Below are 23500 nucleotides of genomic sequence, written 5' to 3' on the forward strand. Positions count from 1 at the left end.
TACATCGATGTTGTCGCCAGTGGTCGGCGGAAGGTGCACGTGCCCGTCGACCTGGGACCGGACCGCAGCGACGCACGGATGCACGCCAAGACCGTAGGATCCTACGCAGTGCCGTAGGGGACCGCACCGCCACTTCCCAGCAAATTAGGGACGCTGTTGCTCCTGGGGTATCGGCGAGGACCATTCGCAACCGTCTCCATGAAGCTGGGCTACGGTCCCGCACACCGTTAGGCCGTCTTCCGCTCACGCCCCAACATCGTGCAGCCCGCCTCCAGTGGTGTCGCGACAGGCGTGAATGGAGGGACGAATGGAGACGTGTCGTCTTCAGCGATGAGAGTCGCTTCTGCCTTGGTGCCAATGATGGTCGTATGCGTGTTTGGCGCCGTGCAGGTGAGCGCCACAATCAGGACTGCATACGACCGAGGCACACAGGGCCAACACCCGGCATCATGGTGTGGGGAGCGATCTCCTACACTGGCCGTACACCACTGGTGATCGTCGAGGGGACACTGAATAGTGCACGGTACATCCAAACCGTCATCGAACCCATCGTTCTACCATTCCTAGACCGGCAAGGGAACTTGCTGTTCCAACAGGACAATGCACGTCCGCATGTATCCCGTGCCACCCAACGTGCTCTACAAGGTGTAAGTCAACTACCCTGGCCAGCAAGATCTCCGGATCTGTCCCCCATTGAGCATGTTTGGGACTGAATGAAGCGTCGTCTCACGCGGTCTGCACGTCCAGCACGAACGCTGGTCCAACTGAGGCGCCAGGTGGAAATGGCATGGCAAGCCGTTCCACAGGACTACATCCAGCATCTCTACGATCGTCTCCATGGGAAAATAGCAGCCTGCATTGCTGCGAAAGGTGGATATACAGTGTACTAGTGCCGACATTGTGCATGCTCTGTTGCCTGTGTCTATGTGCCTGTGGTTCTGTCAGTGTGATCATGTGATGTATCTGACCCCAGGAATGTGTCAATAAAGTTTCCCCTTCCTGGGACAATGAATTCACGGTGTTCTTATTTCAATTTCCAGGAGTGTATTTGAATCACCCATGTGGATGGCATGATGTTACGCTTTGGTTGCTACATTTCTGTTCACTGCATTGTACGTAGTAGTTTTCACATTTGTTGGCGGGTGATTAGTGCTAATATTTTTTTTCTAATTCAAATGGTTCTGAGCACTATGGGACATAACATCTGAGGTCATCAGGCCCCTAGCGCTTAGATCTACTTAAACCTAACTAACCTAGGGGTACCACACACATCCATGCCAGAGGCAGGATTTGAACATGCGACTGTAGCAGTCGGATGATTACAGATTGAAGCTGCTAGAACAGCTCGGCCACACAGTGGTGACCACGAGACCCACATCATCTGCGTATGTCATGCACATGATGTTTCGTGAGTTATTTCTGCAGAGTGGCTAGCAGAGTCTCAATGACAATAGCAAACATGGAACAACTTTGTCTCACCGAACACATGATCGCAAGTTACCTTTTAAGCTGACCATTGTTCACGATTTTCTTCAAAATATACCAATAATTTTTCAAAACATTGGAGAAAATTCAGTGCGGTCATTGCTTTGAGAAGGTATTGGTGGCTGACCCTATTAAGACCATTCTCAAAATCAAGCGTCATTATAGCAGACTGAAGTCTGAGAATATCTGTCGTCGCTATGATGTGCCTATATTCGCAAACTGTTTGGATAATTTATCTGTCGTTAGCCACACTATACAGTCCGGTTACTTCAAGCATTATTATTTTTAGTCTTCGGGCAAGAATGCGTGCTATAATTCTGTAATCGCTGTTTAGGAGAGTAATTTGCATTAGGCATTTTATTGGCACGCTGCAGGGATGGTTCAAAATTAGCACTACATTTCCTTCTTCTTCTTGTTTCGAATGGGCGTACTTTGGACCTCGATTGTTCAAATGTTGGGCTTTGATCCTTGCTCAGTACTGTCGCATCCTCTGCCGATGTAACTCCTTCCTTTCATCTGTCAAGGGGGCTTTTCCTGAAATCATCGGATTACCTTCAAATCAGGGCTTTTCCTGAAATCCTCGGACTTCCTTCAGGGTATGTCTCACACACTCTCTGTTCTGGAGATCAGTTATTCCTAGTTCTTTAATGTCCTTTTCAGCTTATGTTTTGGCAGAAGGTGAACAGACGGTTGGTCAACCTGTTTGGAGGCAATCTTGCAACATGGCTATAGAAAGCTACCCTTCTTTTTCTTGCACTGTCAGAGAGCCTCTCGACATGTTCGTACAGCTCTGAGTTATGTCGTCTTTTGAATTTCCGACCTTCTTCTACCGGGCCTGGGATCTTCCTGAGGATTCTCCTCTCTCTCTGTCTTCCAATTTGTCCATCAGACCCCTCCAGTTCATAGAAAGACATTCCATGGCATACAGGGCTTCTGGTCGTATGACTGATGTGTAGTGCTTAAGTTTCAGGTTGCGTGGCAGACATTTTTTTTTGTAGGTGTTCATAATCAATCGATAGGCTAGATCCAACTTGTTGACTCTCATGGATAATGACGTTTTCTTCCGATAAGTTGGGTTCAATCCATTCACCGAGATACTTAAACATCTCAGTCCTTTTGATTTTTCCCTGATCTAGTAACATCTCTCAATTTGCTTCTTTGATGTTGGCGAAGAACTGTTTGCTCCAGCGACACTTGAAGACCCACTTTCGCTGCCTATTTTCTGAGGCAGTTTACATGCATTTTTGGCATTTCAAGAGAATTAGCAATGAGCGCCATGTCATTTGCTAAAGCTAGGCAATCTACAATCAGTCCTTCGTTCTTACAGGCCAGGTAGAAGCCACTCTGACCACCCAAATTGATCGGTTCCTTGCCCCATTCTCTCACAACCTTTTCAAGGACACAGAGAAGAGAGGTGGGGAGAGTACATCCCCTTGTCTCACTCCAGTTTTTATCTCGAAGCCCCCTGAGATCTCACCTCTAAATTTGACCCCCAAATAGATGTTTGTCAAGATTTCTAGAATGAGTCTGCGGATTTTGTTGTCTAGTTCTAGTCCATGGAGTATTTTCTTAAGTGTTTCTCTATCAACGGAGTCGTAGGCCTTCCTAAAATCAACAAAGGTGATGACCACCATGTGGTTCGTCACCTTGAGTATGCCAGTACAGTATTAAGGTTGAGGATCTGCTCAGCATAGGATCAGGTCTTCCTGAAGCCTCCCTGATATTCTCCCAGGTGATTACCTGGTTGAACTTCTGCCCTTGTTAGTAACGCCTAGGAGAGAATCTTATATGTTTCCAGGAAAAGAGAAATTCCATGGTTGTTGTTCAGATCAGTAAAATCTCCCTTTTTGTGAAGCGGATGGTCAGAGCCGTGTTCCAATCAGGTGGAAATTTCTCTGTTTCCCAGATATCCTGGATGATCTCCGTGAGCTTGCCCACGGCATTGCTCCCAACACATTTCCAGAGTTCAGCAACGATACAGTCCTCTCCAGCTGCATTATTATTCTTTACAAGTTATATGATTTGTCCAACTTCTTCCAGTGAAGGAAGCAGTGAGTCCACGTTTGGTGTGGTTCATTCGCAGTCGAAGTCTTCGCTTTGTGGATCACAGATGAGTAGGTTTTTAAAGGTCAAGCTAACTGGTAGCAGTTGTCCTTGTCGTTAAAAATCAGTTTGCCCTGCGAGTCTCTGGAGTTTTGGCGGATTATATTTTCTGAGTATCTAGTTGAAGGTCCTGTAGAAATCTCCGTTTTTAGCAAAGCTCTCTTCGATTTAAGTTAGATGGTTTTGTATGAAGGTCCATTTGGTTCCTTGAATTACCTTATCTGCAAGCCTTCTTTGTCCCAAAAAGTTCTCCTAATTTTTCTTGGATTTCTTACAATTCCATTTCCCCCAGAGTTTCTGACTTTGGGCTGTATCGTTGTCACCGCCTTCATTCCACCACTGAAGCTTCATTCTTCTCGTGAGGGGGGCGAGTTCATCGGCTGTCTTCACAAGACTCTCCTTCAGTTGCTCCCAGGTTTTTAAATCTCTACTGTTAAATCTCTGCTTTACTTCTTGACAGTTCTTAAGTTGCTCTACGTCAGATCTTACCATCTTGGAAGTTCTGTGTACTCTAGTGTTTCTAGGCTGGAGTCTCTGGTTGATCTTTGAGAGGTAGTGGACTGAGTCCAGATTGGCACTTCTTAATACCTTCGCGTTTTGTATTTCCTTTTGAGATATTCTTGAAACGGCCACATGATCTGTCTGGAATTCACCCATGTTGGTGTTAGGTGAAATTCAAGTCTTCTGCTTCCTTGGCAGGTGTTTGACGGCTGTAGACTTCATGACCAACCCAAAAGTCCTACACAGATACACCAATCGTTCCCCAATGCGGTTGGTTGTCGTATGCACCGGTTAGTTGCCCACTGTGTTCCTGTCCTTTTTCTTTCTTCCCAGTTGGGCATTGAGGTCACCAAGCTGTATGATGGTGTGTGTCTCTGGAACTTTATAGAGTATACCTTGTAAGTCTTCCCAGAATTTATAAGTTCTGTCTGGATTGCGTCTATGGTCTTGGTTGGTTGAGGCATGTACGTTGACTACATTGTAGTCCTTGATAGCACATTTGAAGGAGAGTAAGGATACACTGTTCCTTGGGGAGGTGAAGTCAGTCACTGAATTTAGTATCTTGTGACTGATTATAAGTCCTGTACCTAAGCGGTGTACATTCTTCATTACCTGCTGACCCACTTTCCTTTGAGGATTCTGTATCCTTGGGACTTGGAGGCACGATCATCCGTGAATCTAGTTTCCTATACTTTTGTCAGTACTATGATGTGTTGTGTTAGTGAAATAGTCAGATTTGTCAATTTACCCACTTTGACCAGTGAATTACCATTAAATGTTGCGAAGAAGCTTTGCCGTCTTGGTATGAGTTTACTTGCGGTGATTTCAGGATGCTCCGACTCATCCTCAAAGCATGTTGATGTGGACTCCGCAGAATTCGAAGGTCCGCTAATGTTACCTCGGGTGATGGTGGATTGGTTACCACCTGGGCTAGTGTATTCAGCGAAATTTCTCTCCATGCTCAGATGAAGATTATTCTTCGTGGCATCAGTGGCGAGTCACTGTCCTAGATAGTACCCAAGTTGTTAGCTTGAGAGGCTTATTATTGGAGTTTTTCACCCCTAGACAGGTTGCCTTCACTATGGCTAAGGAGCCCTGTCCACTTATAACAAGGGATGGTAGGAAAGAGGCCAAGGAAGGACAGAATGAGGACAGGAAAATGGAGGCCGATAGCCCATTGTGGGACAAATTCTGTCTGGCTCCTTCCTTGCAGCCTGTCCAGCTTGGGTGACGCTTCTGGTAGGCAAACTGACGCCGGCACAGCCCTACGGATAAAGACCATGTAAACCTCCTCGCCCGCACAGACAGTGCTTCGTTAAGGTGGTGCCCCCTGAGGAGGCCAGTTCCTTCTAGAAATTCCTTTGAGATCTTCCTGTCAGAATTCATTAATTCATTAAACTCGAGTAACAATTTACATTTAATTTGCACCTGGAAAAGATGGTAAAATTCTTCTGGAAGACCGTCAGGCCACGGCGCTTTGTTTTTGGGACTCTGCGCAATTACGGTTACCAGGTCATCATCGTGATCTCTACTACAAGAGTCTGAGATGCCACAGTGCAATGTGTGCCATAAATATTTTGTTTCAGGGCCTCTTGTGCTTCACAATTAACACCACTGCCGCACATGACGTTAGCACGATGGTCATACATTTCATTTTTAAAGTCGTTCTGTGTTGTGAGAATTATTCTTTTATTTTTTATTATTTCTTTTATTTTTTTTCCATTATTCTTTTTCCTCTATGCTTTTCATCTATTACATGAACCATTGAAGATCCTTCACGACAAACAGCGCCCTGCGTCCTCACACGCGTACGAAACCTGTCTGTTTCCGCCTCCGTGCCAAAATTGTGGCTTTCATTTTCTTGATCGAGACATAATTTTCAGTGACAGATGCGTCGAGTTTGAATAGGTCCCACAGTCATTGAAATTAAACCTCTGCTACTTTTCTTTAGCAAAACTTTTTTTTCGCGAATAGTCGATTAACATTTTCCTTAATCACTGTTTCGCGCATTTTAGCCACCGCGACAGAGAAGAATTGTACAGTACTGGAAATCAGTGTAGAAGCTGTGTTCCTACGAAAGTAATATCTCAAGCATACAAGTATCGAATTTATCATGAAAGTAGTAGATACACATAAGATATAAATAATCATGACGGAATTTACACTGGGACAAAGAGGCCTTCAATGAAGCGGAGAAATTTAATTTAGGTGGACAGGATGTTTTTTAATATTATTTGCATGACGTGAGAGCAGAGCAGCAAGTAAGAATGAGCAGAAATTTTGGTGATGTAAGTGTTATGATTTGGGCAGCCTTCTACGCATAATTCCTTCATAACACGAGTTATTGCCTGGATGGAAACTGATAAGAGGGCACTCACTATCCAGTTGTGTTACTGCAGTGTTAGTACTTTGCCCAACATCCGTTCTTCCTGATTATCTCATAGTGACCTACGGCGTTGATTGTGTTAAGATTCGTTGTTCTTGCAGTGAAACTGTCATGCACTCTTCTCGTATCGTTCTTTTGAGTTCACATGCAGCCTTAAACTGCCTAACATTGCGATAAACATGCCTTGCAAGTATTCCCCAAAGGTTTTCCACGTTGTTCAATTGCTACGTACAACCCTGCGCAAGACATTGATATCTTTACCTTCAAACTGTTTTTTGACTGTAGCAGAAACAATTACACATGCATTACCTTGTTGAAACTTTAGACTTTATTCCCCTAGATCATCATACATTCTAATCAGTTCTGTCTACAGAATTTCAGTGCACATGTCAGATTTCATTCTAGTGATCAGCCAGGCAAAGCGTGATTTATCTTTAGCGTAGAAGGCTGCCCAAATCATAACACTTACATCACCAAAATTTCTGCTCATTCTTACTTGCTGCTCTGCTCTCACGTCATGCAAATAATATTAAAAAACATCCTGTCCACCTAAATTAAATTTCTCCGCTTCATTGAAGGCCTCTTTGTCTCAGTGTAAATTCCATGGCTAACGTTTTTAGCAAACTCATTAACTAGCTTCATTACGTTTGGGTGATAGAACAGGTTTCTGCAGTCATTTCTTGAATGCAAGATGTCTGTCATTTGACAAAATTTGCCGTACACGTCTGGCAGCTACTGACAACTGTAAATCAACAGCAAGCTGAGACGAATAACGATTTGTGGCCATTGATTTTCGAAAAAGTAACCGTTTTGCCTCATAATTTTCTACTCTGGCCATATTTTCCGTTCTGTTCATGTCGTGCGCCCAGCCTAACGAGATTATCAGTCACTATACTTCAACGGTTCAACTTGCTTTCTACTTTATGTTTAGAGTCCGATTTCCTTGTACACACTGATTTTTGCTTTTTCGTCATATGGTAACAATTTTCAGAGTGGCATTGCCATTCTAGTGGTTCATATACACATCGCGCACTTCACTAAAAGTGTGTTTCCCATTGCGTGTACCGAATTCCACACTCAACCGCCAGAAGCACTGATGTCTTGTTATATACTATACTACTAACTTCAAATGCACTACTACTCGATTGTAAGTGTCGGTATACTAGATCTCATACTACTGCATACACAGTGCACAACAATGTTAATTCCCCTACAAATATCTATGCCTTTATGCTGATTTCCATTAACGTAGGAAGTGAACTTACTTTTGCATTCCTGCCAAATTTTGTGAATACTCTCGCGGCATCATTCGGCATCTTGCAAGTGTGCAACGTATAGCCTCCAATAACTTCTAGCTCTGTAGGCCCCTGTTTCTCCGGCTTAGTGGCTCATGGGCCACACTACTATGTGCAGAGTATTAGTCTTCAAATTGTTAGATAGGTATATTCCATCCAAGCGACTTGTCGAGCAGTTGATGATGAACGTAAAACCAAGCACGTCACCGTTTCTGTGCTCTCACGTGTCAGTTAAATTGAACTCTTCGATTATGTATTATAGTTCAGCAGACGAGTTAAAATTAATGAGCTTATCTTTGGGAGGTAGGATACAGTTATAAATCTCCCGCTAAAACAATAGTATCATAATGGACTCCGAAGAGGGGGACAATTTCGTATTTAAAAAAACTTTGTTCGATTGCGTCGTTTGCTGCTACCAGATGGAACATATAAACACATCAAAAAAAGTTTTGCATCACCCCGGTTCCGAGAACTCCTGCGGAAAGACGATGACTTTGGATATTGTACTACAGACACAGTCCCTCTGACTGTTCAGAGATGTCACTAAACCCGCCCAAAGATGTAAACAACCGTACATGAGCAGCGCCTATTACACGGAGGGGGTCCAACAGCCGATCAGTTTCTGTCATTCCACCAGGAAGGAGATACACGGCTCTTGTTGTCTGTAGTTCAACCATGCCTAGGCGGTCAATACCGCGGTTCGAATCCGTCCTCATTGTTAGTTTGTGTTAGTAAGGGCTCTCAACAAGGGAAGTGTCCAGGCGTCTCAGACTGAACCAAAACTATCTATGACATGCCTCGCTCAGGCCACCCTAGGGCTACTACTGCAGTGGATGACCGCTACCTAAGGATTATGTCTCGTAGGAACCTTGACAGCAAATACACCATGTTAAATAGTACTTTTTATGCAGCCACAGGACGTCTTGTTACGACACGAACTGTGCGCAATAGGCTGCATAACGCACAACTTCACTCTCGTCGTCTATGGTGAGGTCCATCTTTGCAACCAAAACACCATGCAGCGCGGTACAGATAGGCCCAACAACATAGTGGAATGGCCGCTCAGGATTGGCATCACGTTCTCTTCACCGATGAGTGTATCATATGCCTTGAACCAGACAATCGATGGATACGTGTTTTGAGGCAACCCGATCAGGCTGAACGCATTAGACACACTGTGCAGCGACTGCAGCAAGGTAGAGGTTTCCTGCTGTTTTGGGGTGGCATTATGTGGGGCCGACGTACGCCGGTGGTGGTCATAGAAGGCGCCGTACCGGCTGTACGATACGTGAATGCCATTCTCCGACCGATCGGTAGTATATTGGCGAGGCATTCATCTTCATGGACGACAGTTTGCTCCCCATCGTGCACATCTGGTGAATGACTTCCTTCAGGTAAACTACATCGCTCGACAAGAGTGGCCAGTATGTTCTCCAGACATGAATCCAATCGAACATGCCTGGGATAGATTGAAAAGGGCTGTTTATAGATGACGTGACCCACCACCCACTCTGAGGGATCGACGGCGAATCGCCATTTGGAAGTGGGACAATCTGGACAAATAGTGCCTTGATGAACTTGTGGACAGTATGCCACGACGAATATAGGTATGCATCAATGCTAGAGGACGTGCTACTGGGTATTAAAGCGACCGGTGTGTTGAGCAATCTGGACCACCACCTCTGAAGGACTCGCTGTATGGTTGTACAAGATGCAATGTGTGGTTTTCATGAGCAATAAAAAGGGCGGAAATGATGTTTATGTTGATCTCTACTCATATTCTCTGTAGAGGTTCCTGAGCTCTCGGAACTAAGGCGATGCAAAACTTTTTTTGATGTGTGTTAGCAATCCAGGTGTCGTAGATAGTGCGAGCGATCCTTCTATTATTTTTGGGTTTTTCGATGTGATTGAATATTATAGGCTCCTCCTTCGAAAGTACCACTGTCTCAGATTCACCTTAACTTCCAGCATTAATTACAGTGCTATAACTCAAAGATATCCTGTAGTGCGACGTTTGTTACTTCTTGAAGTACAATAATATTAATTTTTGCCGCATACAGAAAGTTTTTCGGGCTATTCAGTTTCAGTGAACTGTGTATGCTGCTGATGTTCAGTATTGCATTTCTGTAGGCTTGAGATGAGCTCATAATTTACTATGTTTTTATACATTCAACTCTTTCATCACACACAATCAGTATGAAAGCTGTCAGTAAATATCAGATACATAATCGCTTACTGTTGCTAAGTCTCGGAGAGGTATCTGTTCTTGAAAGAAGACTGGCAGTGCCCATCTGGAAGTTAAAGGAGTTTCTCTCATTTCCACATGTCCCACAGTCTCGTCTCCCCAGTTCTTCTAAAAAGAAGATCTGAAGTTGTCTTCCACGGCTGTATGGACGATTTCTGCAACACATTTGTCGGGAGCTGCAGTTGTGTTTTGTTCTTCTTCCTTCGTTAGGAATGGGTGCTCTATCGCCGGCTGGTGTGTGAACAGTTGCAGACTGAGTACGACTAGAATATTCCTGTCAACTTTCATTTACTTTGTGGGCTACCTTTTTGATCTTTCCGTCCATCAGTGGAACAATTTGCTCAGCAGTTCATGTGCTTCGTTTCTTATTTTTTTCTAGGCGAGCAGCTTTTCGGTGAGCTTGGAGATTTTTCTGTTGCAATATCCTGTTCAGGTTCAGTGATGTTCCCGTCAGCAGGTGGTGCGTCGGATTTCGGATTACTTTTCGGAACTGGCTCGTGTAGGGCTTCCTTGGAGTGTACGGTTGGTTGCAGTGTGGTTGGAATTACATCCTCTACTTCATTGACTTCCATTGGAATACCATTATCATTAGCATTATCAACCTGAGGAGTGGTCATAATGGGGGCGGTGAGTGGGAGTCCAGTGACTGCCGCCACATACTTTACCGGCATGCAGGGTGTAGCTGGAGGTCTAACAGCTTCGTCGGCCGGCACCTGGGCTGCACGCCATTGTATACAATTGCACGCACGTGACCCACTGAACCACGCCATGCGCACATTTTGTGCAGTCCTTCATCCATGACGATGGCTCGATAGGCGCAAACGTTATTGTAAGGCAGGTTGTGTTTCAATAGTTGCACTTTAAGTTGTCTGATATCATTGAACTCTGGAAAGTTATGTGATTTCGAACATTACTGAGCCCTATCTCATAAGACGATTCTACTGTATTTATTTGCTGGTCTGGAGCTTCCAATGTCCATTCGAAAACCATTACTTTTCTTATACCAAAAACCGGCAAAAGTTTCGGTCACAGTGCTTAAATCTGAAAGTTTTTCCACTAGATTCGACCATTTTACCACAAAGATCAGCATTCGTCAGTTTGACATACATAACAGCGTTCACGATCGAGAAATGAATACTAACTAAACTGAAACTTTCTGGCAGATTAAAACTGCGTGCCGGACCGAGACTCGAACTCGGGACCTTTCGCAGGAGAGCTTCTGTAAAGTTTAGAAGGTAGGAGACGAGGGACTGACAGAAGTAAAGCTGTGAGGACGGGGCGTGAGTCGTACTTGGGTAGCTCAGTTGATGAAGCACTTGCCCGCGAAAGGGAATGGTCCCGAGTTCGAGTCTCGATCCGGCACAAAGTTTTAATCTGCCAGAAAGTTTCATATCAGCGCACACTCCGCTGCAGAGTGAAAATCTCATTCTGGCCACTAACTAAACTATCAGAACTTATCTTCATAGCTTGTTCAAGAAAATATTCAAATTTTCAAGAGTTCGGTTTAAAAGACTGCCAGTCAAAGGTGTCTGCTTTGTTTAGCTGACTTACACCTCCATATTCTGAGAATCGCGCAAAAACAAACACCACAGAATAAAGCAGCAGCAAACGCTCAGCCTCACCGCAAGCGAGTGAGACCGCTGCAGCTTGCAGCAGTGGTCCGCACACGTCTGCTGCCAAGATTGGACTGCCACTGGACCGTGAGCAGGTACTGCACTGTAACAGCTCATGACGAGCTACAGTATATCCTCCACACACTTCAGCATCCTACAGTGTTACAGCCGGCCGGTGTGGCCGTGCGGTTAAAGGCGCTTCAGTCTGGAACCGCGTGACCGCTGCGGTCGCAGGTTCGAATCCTGCCTCGGGCATGGATGTGTGTGATGTCCTTAGGTTAGTTAGGTTTAATTAGTTCTAAGTTCTAGGCGACTGATGACCTCAGAAGTTAAGTCGCATAGTGCTCAGAGCCATTTGAACAGTGTTGCAAGATGGTGCATATGGCCCGAGTTAGAATTCTGAAGGGCAGCCGGTTAAATTGGACACCTTAAGTGAATGACACCGACTTGGTCTCTGCGGCGGCCAGCTATCGGTCGGATTTATGTCTAAGACTGTGCATGACAGGCTAAATCATATATTTAAACGCCTTCTGTATTCTACATGTTTACCGAAAGTTAATCGCAATATTTCAATTGTGCAATATTCATGCTTTTATTACATTCTTAGTGCACAATGTGATTCAAAATTTCTATCGTCATTTAATGACAGGTATAACATTTCCGCCATTTGATGGTTTTCATATGACTACCAGGCATTGTCTGGCATATGTAGACTATTTGTTATCGTGTAGAGCTATCAGTTTGTTTTTCTTATGTTTGTTGTGGATCCAATTACACTTATTCAATTTATTTAATACGTTCTCTGGCTTCATTGTAGCCTGTTTATTTACATTGTTGATTGTGTTTTGTAATTAATACTGTCTTTAGAAAATTTACCTATAGTAAGTTTACTTGAGATTTGGCTTTGTGAATGAATATTCCACTTCAGTGGCCATATTGTCTTTGTAATGAAACATACCCATGTGGTGTGGATAGTGTTTTTGACTAATAATCAAAACTCCTGTATGCTGGCTTCTAATGCTGCACTGCATAAATTTTGAGTAAAAATCATCAGCAATGACAGCTGAAGTCTTCCAGCATAAGAAGTCACCCTTATCTGCTAATGGCGTTGTCAAAGAGGCAGAGAAGGGCACAGAGGTTCAGGGCACTCTCTTGCCTTTGGGTGGGAAACTGTTCCCAAAAGGCGTAATAATCGGCAATTATCAAAAGAAGACGAGGGAAGCGACTGCATTAAAGATAGGTAATGTGCATCCTCAGGACACATGGCATGTAATGGAAGAAGTATCATCATGATCACTCCACTGGTAAAAGTTTCTGAACTAGTCCCCCACTCAAATCTTAAGAATGGGTTTGCCAAAATGGAGGTGACCATGAGAAAAAGACTGCCCTAGGCAGGATTCGAACCTGCGACCGTAGCGGCCGCTCGGTTCCAGACTGTAGCGCCTAGAACCGCTCGGCCACTACAGCCGGCTATATGTGTGCAGAAAGCCACTGCGAAAGAACGTCTTTTTAGATTTCATGCTTCTGTTTGCGAGGCAGGCGAAGGTTTGTTGGTGTGGTGGGCACCTGTAGCAGGTGAAGATGAGGGTGAGACCTTGGAGCTGGACGATTTCGCAACAGTGGCACAAAACTGGTAGCCGCAAGTCTGCGTAGCAATGCCATTCGTAGGTCTGGATGAAGCGAGAACTGTACTATAATTGTCAGAGAGCGGTGTACAAGGTTTGCGGCTACACAATATTTTCCGATCACTGTTAGTAGGAACATTTTCTTCACCCGATCTCCTGAATGTCTCTCTCATTGGGGTAGATTGGACAGTCACAGGAGGAAGCAGCATAATCGCCCTTGCATTTGATACAGTGAGGAGAAGGGAGTGGACACTCACACTCATGAGCGTCCTTGCCGCAGGTTACGCATTTGACTGCATATTCAGAAGATTCATGGGTGTGGTTGTAGCAGTTACATTTACAGTAACGCATTGGATTCGGGATATATGATCTGACAGCAATATCTTCGTAGCCAGGAGAGGCGTCGATTCTTTCATTTTAATCCATTTACGTTTTTGTTATGAGAAACTCATTACGGAGAGATCACTCATGATTGACAGCGTCTCTGACGGCGTCTTCCTTCCTGTTGCCCCCAATCTCCCTTAGGGAGGGGTGTGGGGCGCACCTGCTTTAGGTGACTGTTCACACCTTAAGTCACACCTCGCAGACTCCTAACAGAGGGACCAATCGGCATAGAGGAAAGTACCAGCTCAGGCAGTCAACTTTCCCTGGGCCTGGCCTACTTGTCGTCCCGACTTGGAATTACGCGTTACCCAGTCAACTTTTACGCGTCAAACGCTTGAGCTGGCCTCCAGGACCGCACAGGGAGGAAGAAGAAGAGAAGGAAAAAGAGAGACCTGAAACGCCAAAGTGAAGGGAGACTAAGAAGAGGAAGGAAAAAAAAGAAAGACTGCTGGGCACGAGGAATCCACAAACAGCTTTACCAAGAACTTAGGTTTCCCAAAGAAGGGATACGACTCGATCTTCACGAGAGGGGAAGAGAATAGCAGGAGGATAAACATGCAGCACGGAAAGGGAAGCTGCGCGGCGAAGCCAGACTCCGTAGTAGCCAAGCACGAACTCACGAAAGAGTGGTGAGCCCCCCGGGGAGAGAGCGAATAAGTGGAAAGAGTACATTGAAGGCCTTTACGACGGGGAGGAGCTGTCTGGTGATGTGATGGAAAGAGAAACAGGAGCCAACAAGGAAGAGATAGGAGATCCGGTATTAAAACCAGTATTTGGATAACATTTGGACAACTTAAGCTCAAATAAGGCAGCGGGGATGGATAATATTGCATCTTAATTTCTAAAATCATTGGGGAAATGGCAACAAAACTACCACTTATGTCCGATATTCCAGGTATGGTCAATGTGGGGGCAATCTGCAGTTTATGGCAACTGAAGAAAATTTCCAAAGCCAAGATCGCTAAAAAGGCATTCTACTGGATGGCAAAGGTATTCTGTCTTCATAAGATCTTATGTTCTGAAAGATTTACAACATATTGTGTGTCAGTGTTGCAAAAAAAATGTCGCTTTGATTTGTATGAGATCGGCGACATACCATCAGATTTTCGGAAGGACATCATCCACACAATTCTGAAATTAGCAAGAGGCGACAAGACCGAAAATAATCAAAGAATCAGTTCGACAACTGATGCATCCAAGTTGCTGACAGGAATTACTGAGTAACAACCGGAAAAGAAGAGAATCGAAGCATTTGAGATCTGGTGCTACAAACGAATGTTGAATATCCGTTGGAATGATAACTTACGCAATGCGGAGGCTCTCTGCAGAATCGGCGAGGAAAGGAATATATGGAAAACACTGACGAGAAGAAGGGATATGATGACAGGACATTTGTTGAGATATCAGGGAATAACTTCCATGGCACTAGAGGGGACTGTAGAGGGTAAAAACTATAGAGAAGGACAGAGATTTGAGTGCATCCAGCAAGTAATTAAGGACATAGGTGGCAAATGCTACTCTGGGATGAAAAGGTTGGCGAGTTGCATCAAACCACTGAGATCGCAGACAACAATGAAACCAAATAAAAATTTTTTCTACGGTGTCTATAGCTCTTCCATTTCTTTCTACTTTTGGGACGGTCAAATTAGAATTATCGAAGAAAGAGGTAATGTTACGGAAAGGAAAGAAATTAGTGAACATTTTACCACTCGGTGACGCTGTAAGCGTCATAACATAGATGGATTCGGATAGAAACGGCACATGAATCGCAACACGAAGGCTTTGGTGTTGGTTGCACATTAAACCAACCGCACTATGCAATGTGCACGACCGATCAAGTTTGGCATTCAACAGTTGCACCACTGTTAGATAGGTAAGCCCTTCCACCATGGTAAGATCGTACCACATCGGATGGGAAAAATCGGTTTTTAATTGTCTTGAGGCCAAAAACCGCATAAAAAGCAACAACGGTGTCGATTTTTAACTGTCGTGAGACAGGCGCACGGCGTGTTCTGTATGCTGTCGATCTTTTTATTCCACAAGTTGATATTGATAAACAGCTTCTTCCACAACGGGTGGGAGAGTCGCCGGCGTCACGTTCGAGGTGCCTCGCGCGTGTGTCTTCAGTTCAGCTACGTTTGTGGAAGAGGAGATTAGTGTTTAACGTCCCGTCGACAACATGGTCGTTAGAGACAGAGCACAAGCTCGGATTAGGGAAGGATGGAGAAGGAAATCGGCCGTGCCCTTTCACAAGAACCATCCCGGCATTTGCCTGAAACAATTTAGAGAAATCACGGAAAACCTAAATCCGGATGACCGGAGACGGGTTTGAACCATCGTCCTTCCGTATGCGGGTCCAGTGTGCTAACCACTGCGCCACATCATTCGGCGCTACGTTTGAAATCGGTGCATTGAACACAGCATCTTTCAGACAATCTCACAGCCAGAAGTCGCACTGATTAAAATTAAGTGACCTGGACTGCCAGGCTGTAGCGAAATAAATGGTGATAATTACAGCATTTCCAGAATGCCCCTGCAACAGCCACTTCACTGCCCATGGCAATGTGCGGGGAAGCGCTATCTTACACAAAAATGATTGTGCCCATAGATTCACGGTGTTGAAGGGCTGGATGAACTATGGTGCTCAAAATACTCTCATAACATTTACCAGTGTTAGTCATCTGAAATCTGGCCACAAAGAAGAGGGGCGGACCCTCTAGGTGCTCTGTAGCTCATGGCAGTAACTGTGCGACTGCGCGCCTTCTGTTTGTGTAAGTGTGCACTACGCTTTCGTGCACTCTTATTACTGTCGGCACAAACTAAGTAGGAGCGATCAAAACGAAATCGCGCATCTATGGAAATGACCGTCAGACCTCGGTATTTTTCTGTGGCAGTTATCGTATACACTCATAGTCATTGTTCTCTGGGAGTTAACGTGCTACCACTGCACGTAACCTAGAAATTGGTAAATCTGTTCCGGACTCCAGTTAAAGGTCGTAAAAGCCGATCGTACTTCCAGAGAGGATAGTTACTGAAGTGAACAGTATTTTCATTCTGCTACCGCTGGCCAGAAATTACACAGCTGTGTATAATTTTGTAAGAATATATTGTGTTAATTTAGGACAGTATAGGAAACTCATGGCAGTAATAATACAAGATGTAGCACATCTTCAACCTTCTCAAAAAATGTACTTAATAATTTGTGACGTTATTGAGATGAAGAACTCCCTGCGTTTTATCTCGTACACAGTATGGAAAGAAACGAAGTGTTGTAAAGAGTATGCAACGTGTTAATAATTCTTAGAGATTTTACACTTAGTAAATTTTTGTGAGTATGGTAGGCGATCTGAAATGGAAAACTGTTGACAGTCTTCTCGAAGCATACCGTATCCATAGTGCTTAGTGGCATCATTGATGAAAATGTGCCAGTGCTGTATCACAGATCAATCTCATCAAAGGTATCTTACAAAATTACGAGTACAAAAAAGTTAAAAAAGTTGTGTAATTTGGCGGTACTTAGCTTTGTGACATTATTAAGTGAAAAAAGGGATTCCTCAAATTTCACACCTGCATATTTTTTGTTTTTAATTGGTCTTTGGCCACTGACTTGGAAAAATTTTCTCCGACGTATTGGGCACATCAGTTTTATACAGGAAAATTGTACAATGGAATATTTACACTTCAGACAGGTATGGAAAATTAAGCATTTGGAATGAATACAGGTTTTTACAATAATAATATGGTCAGATACTTGTCAGTGGTATTTAAATAAAACTGTAGATTAACTCACTTTAGGGCCTACTAGTACTTGTGCATACTACATCAAAATATTTGAATGATATATGCTTTTTTGTTTTCAAGGAGCTCAAGTCAGCTCGAAAATCTTTCTGCCTGATTCACGCATTATCGTGTTTTGGTTTAGCTGTACACAAAAATTATCCCTTCATTATGAGCAGTTATCTGTCTCATACATGAAGTATCCTGTTATGTATTTAGACACTTACTATCAGGATATTAAAATGTAAAAAGAAAGAAAAACAACATAGCAGGCAGGTGACATTGCCGAAGTGTACCGGAAAGGGTGCATATTATTGCCCCACATATTTGACGAACTATATACGCTATCATCACATTGAAGATTTAAAAAAAAAAGGCAAAACGTGGAATCGACAACTAAGTATTCCCCAGGACAGGAAATTTTGTTATTGAGAAATTTCTGAAAACTCTGCATATTCGTATTCCCCCACACCAATACTATAAATTCAGAATCTTACAATGTGGATACCCAAAGAAGAATTAAGTCAACAGAGCAAAAAGTTGTGGTAATGACAGCTGAGGCGTTTATATCTGTTACTCTTACAAGGTTAACACAGTCAGCCATCCACTGGAATTCTGCGTACAATAACGCCAAATAGAAGAGATACGTAACAAATTGAAGACTTGGAGATACTTATTTAGCCGCTCTCTCAACAAAAAAGTAAGACCCTCTCGATAGCAGAAGAAATCGAGCAGTTTTCCAGAACTGACATAGAACTTCGCTCAGATGGGCTCTCTTGTACAGGAGTAAGAGAATCTATCACGTTGCATATATTTTTGTGTTGTATTACAAGGCCCTGCACTTTTTCCATTAAGCGAACAGCATCTCAAACTAAGCTTCGAATTTTACCTACAGTATTCAGCTTACATATTAGTTCCTACATGAAAAAGCGCGTTTATAACATTTCACTCTAACAGTGCTGTAGCAAAGTTCCGTGTATTTCCTGTTGCAGCTGCGAGGGTAATATTTCTAATAGCGACCGATAACCTATATACGTACTATATGAAACACCAATAATCGTTCAGTCATCAACTGATATGTACCGGACCGTAAATTTTCTAAAGATGCTTCCACACGATGCCGAGCCGGGCGCGGTGGTCTAGCGGTTCTAGGCGCTCAGTCTGGAACCGCGCGACTGCTACGGTCGCAGGTTCGAATCCTGCCTCGGGCATGGATGTGTGTGACGTCCTTAGGTTAGTTAGGTTTAAGTAGTTCTAAGTTCTAGGGGACTGATGACCACAGATGTTAAGTCCCATAGTGCTCAGAGCCGTTTGAACCATTTGAACCACGATGCCGTTTTTGTGTTCAATTTTGCGACTGTCCATAAATTTCCAACAGTGGAGATATGCACACGCATTTGTACATGCGTCATTTCCAGGAAATGGAAAAAATGAACAAATGTGTGTGAATTCCTAAGGGACCAAACTGCTGAGGTCATCGGTGCCTAGACTTACACACTACTTAAACTAACTTATGCTAAGAACAACACACACACCCATGCCCGAGGCAGTACTCGATCCTCCGGCGGAAGGGGCCGCGCAATCCGTGACATGGCGCATCAAACCACGTGGCCATTTCGCGAGGCCCTGGAAGTGGAGGCCGTGCGTAAAGAGCATTGCTGCCCGCCTTCGGTGGGAATCTTTGCGCTTTTCAGCAGACGACAAGCAGCTGGGGCCCATAGGTGTTTGATTGTGAAGTGTGTTGTGGTTATACTGTGAACCGATTTATGTGCAATAATGTCTGTTGACTTCAAAGGAAGTACGTTTAAGTTTGTAGATGATTTCAGACAAAGAAAAAAGTCGTATGGAGTGCCGCTTCTGAAGAGTATTTGAATGAAAATTCGAGATGTGTTGCCCTGTACGCCACGTATTAGATAAAAAGCTTCCGATCATATTTCTGTAAAGAATAAGATACTAGAAGTGTCTATACTTTGTAAATAAAGCATACTGTAAATTTTGGGTATGGAAAGTATACACGAAAACTGGACGAATATTCATGCGATTTAAAAGCACAGCAACTGACGAGTCTGACATTTGAAAAGAAGAAGTGTTGGGATACGTGTAGCTGCTCAACAAACTACTAAAAGAGAAATGAAGCACACTGATGACGCAAAAAATATGAAACTTAAAAACGCAACCTCCGTTTCTTTTTTTTTTTTTTTTTTTTTTTGTTGGATTCTGGATTATATGAAATTTCCAAATTTGTCGAGTCCGAGAATGTAATCAACATATCATATTACATCATTATTATGCCTGCTTCGTTGATCCGGTATGCAAGACTATTGCATGGTAATGGAACGAGTCATAATTATACATGAGATCAGTACTTACAGATCCTAATAGCCAAGTGCCAATGAAAGTGGTACATCCGCCCAGTTTCGTGTATGGCCCCCGCAAGCACGCAGAAGTGCCGCAACAATATGTGGCAAGGACTCGACTAATGTCTGAAGTAGTGCTGGAGGGAATTGACACCATGAATCCTGCACGGCTGTCCATAAATCCGTAAGAGTACGAGGGGGTGGAGATCTCTTCTGCAGGCATCCCAGATATACTCAATAACATTCATGGTTGGGGAGTTCGGCGACCAGCGAAGTGTTTAAATTCATAAGAGTGTTCCTTGAGCCGCTCTGCAGCAATACTGGACGTGTGGGGTTCTGCTGGAATTGCCTAAGGCCGTCGGAATGCACAATGGACATGAATTGATGCAGGTGAACCGACTGGATGTTTACGTGTCACCTCTCAGATTCGTATCTATACCCATCAGGGGTCCCATATATCTCCAACTGCACACGCCCCACACCATTACAGAGCCTCCCCCAGCTTGAACAGTCCCCTGCTGACATCTAGGACCCATGAATTCATGAGGTTGTGTCCATACCCGTACACGTCCATCCGCGCGACCCAATTTCAAACGAGACTCGTCCGACCGCGCAACATGTTTCCAGTCATCAACCGTAAAATGTCGGTGATGACGGTCCCATGCGAGGCGTAAAGGTTTGTGTCGTGCAGTAATCAATGGTACGAAAGAGGGGCCTTAGACTCCAAAAGCCCATATCGATGATGTTTCGTTAAACTGTTCACTTTTCAATGCCCCAGCATTGAAATCTGCAGCAGTTCGCGGAAGGGTTGCGCTTCTGTCACATTGAACGACTCTATTCAATCGTCGTTGGTCCCGTTCTTGCAGGATCTTTTTCCGGCCACAGAAATGTCGCAGATTTGTCATTTTGCCGGATTCTTGATATTCACGGTACACTCGTGAAATGGTCATACGGAAAAATCCCTATATCATGCCTACGTCGGAGATGCTGTGTCCCATCGGGCGTGCTCCGACTATAACACTACGTTCAGACTCACTTAAAGCTTGATAACATGCCATTGTAGCAGCAGTAACCGATCTAACAACTGCCCCAGACGCTTGTTGTCTTATATAGGCGTTACCGACCGCAACGCCGTATTCTGCCTGTTCACATGTCTCTGTATTTCAATATGCATGCCTGCACCAGTTTCTTTGGCGCTTCAGTGTAAATACAAGTTGTAATATGTGTATACGAACAAAATATGCTACTAATTACAAGCTTAGGCATTTCCTACAGTAAAAAGAGGTATAAAACATTTAAATAATAAATTACAATTATTTCACTTTACACGTTACAAACTTGATAGAATTGAAATACTTTGCTTTGAAATGAGAAATAAATGATTTAAACTAGTATGTAAGCCGCCAGTTGCTAGCTAACAACATTTTTTGCCAGCCTTATCGCTGCAGTTTCCCGAGTACAAAATCTAAAATCTCGTTATGACCTCGCTCTGAAATACACACATAAAACTTTGGCATCACTTTGTAATTCTCTTACCTCTGTTGTTTACATACTTTTTTACCCACAGTCGCTTATTCGTTTTCTTTTTCTGTCACCTTTTCATCACAGTAAACATCATTTCTAGAAACCCAGAATCTACTCTGTAGGAATCAACTTGGATTCCGGGAACAGCGATCCTGTGAGACCCAACTCGCTTTATTCGTTCATGAGACCCAGAAAATATTAGATACAGGATCCCAGGTGGATGCCATTTTCCTTGACTTCCGGAAGGCGTTCTATAGAGTTCCGCACTGTCGCCTGATAAACAAAGTAAGAGCCTACGGAATATCAGGCCAGCTGTGTGGCTGTATTGAATAGTTTTTAGCAAACAGAACACAGCAAGTTGTTCTCAATGGAAGGGCGTCTACAGACGTTAAGAGTAACTTCTGGCGTGCCACAGGGTAGTGTTATGGGACCATTGCTTTTCACAATATATATAAATGACCTAGTGGATAGTGTCGGAAGTTCCATGCGGCTTTTCGCGGATGATGCTGTAGTATACAGAGAAGTTGCAGCATTAGAAAATTGCAGCGAAATGCAGGAAGATCCGTAGCGGATAGGCACTTGGTGCAGGGAGTGGCAACTGACCCGTAACATAGACAAATGTAATGTATTGAGAATACAAAGCAAGTAGGATCCTTTATTATATGATTATATGATAGCGGAACAAACACTGGTAGCAGTTACATCTGTAAAATATCTGGGAGTATGCGTACGGAACGATTTAAAGTGGAATGATCATATAGAATTAATTGTTGGTAAGGAGGGTGCCAGGTTGAGATTCATTGGGAGAGTCCTTAGAAGATGTAGTCCATCAACAAAGGAGGTGACTTACAAAACACTCGTTCGACCTTTACTTGAGGATTGCTCATCAGTGTAGGATCCGTACCAGGTCGGGTTGACAGAGGAGATAGAGAAGATCTAAAGAAGAGCAGCGCGTTTCGTCACAGGGTTATTTGGTAAGCGTGATAGCGTTACGGAGGTGTTTAGCAAACTCAAGTGGCAGACTCTGCAAGAGAGGCGCTCTGCATCGCGATGTAGCTTGCTGTCCAGGTTTCGAGAGGGTGCGTTTCTGGATGAGGTATCGAGTATATTGCTTCCCCCTACTTATACCTCCCGAAGAGATCACGAATGTAAAATCAGAGAGATTCGAGCGCGCACGGAGGCTTTCCGGCAGTCGTTCTTCCCGCGAACCATACGCGACTGGAACGGGAAAGGAAGGTAATGCAATGGCACGTGAAGTGCCCTCCGCCACACACCGTTGGGTGGCTTGCGGTGTATAAATGTAGATGTAGATGAATCTTCGATACGCTCCAGACTGTAGCGCCTAGAACCGCTCGGCCACTCCGGCCGGCAGTACATGCGTTCTTTCCACAAAGTTTTGTGTGTGCTTTTTTATTCCCGTTGTAGCCGCTCACTATTCTCCGAAGTACCTAGATTAATAGACGTGTGGAACAAGAAAAAAAACACTGAACTATCGTCCCTGGACTACTGTCACTGTGGTATGTCCCCACAGTAGCCCCCCCCCCTCCTTTTTTATTTGGGGCATAGGGTTACCATTTTGTGTCGACTCTCTGGAGAATGTGGTTGCTGTTTATTCTCTTCCGATTGTAAAAATGTTCCGGAACCCTGGTGCTCCTGGACCTCTGGACGCGTAGGATAAATGCGACGTGAAGGTCGGGAGAACACTTCACTGCGCTGTTCTGTTGTTGATCGAGGTGTGTCAGTAGGCACTGCAGCCGGTGCCCATGGCCTTCTTTGCTGTTCCTGAGGCTGCGGCTGATTGGCTGGCGAGGCGTCTGGAGTGTAGGGCGCCGAGGTTTGACTTTTCTTCCAGCCCGCGTTCTATGTTCCTCTCGGACTGTGCGTCCAACTGGCTGCTCGTCCTCTTCCTTCTGACATGTCTGTGAACTTTTCTCCTCTCCCGTGAAGACCATTGTATTATGAGGTGATAATGTTTCTCCACCTTGTCGATTGTGGTTCCTGGTTTTGCAGGCTCCACTGTCTCCTCCTACTCTGCCACATACTCTGGTTTTAGTTTCTCTATAGGTACTGCCGTGGCCTTGCCTTCTTGCTCTATGACAAAAGTATGTGTCTTACGCTTCAAGACTCGGCATGGTCCCTCATATGGCGGGCATAATGTTGGTTTGACTGCAACTCCTAGTCGTAACCACACAGTAGAACATTGAT

The sequence above is a fragment of the Schistocerca americana genome, chromosome 6, assembly GCF_021461395.2.
Source record: "Schistocerca americana isolate TAMUIC-IGC-003095 chromosome 6, iqSchAmer2.1, whole genome shotgun sequence".
NCBI lineage: Eukaryota > Metazoa > Arthropoda > Insecta > Orthoptera > Acrididae > Schistocerca > Schistocerca americana.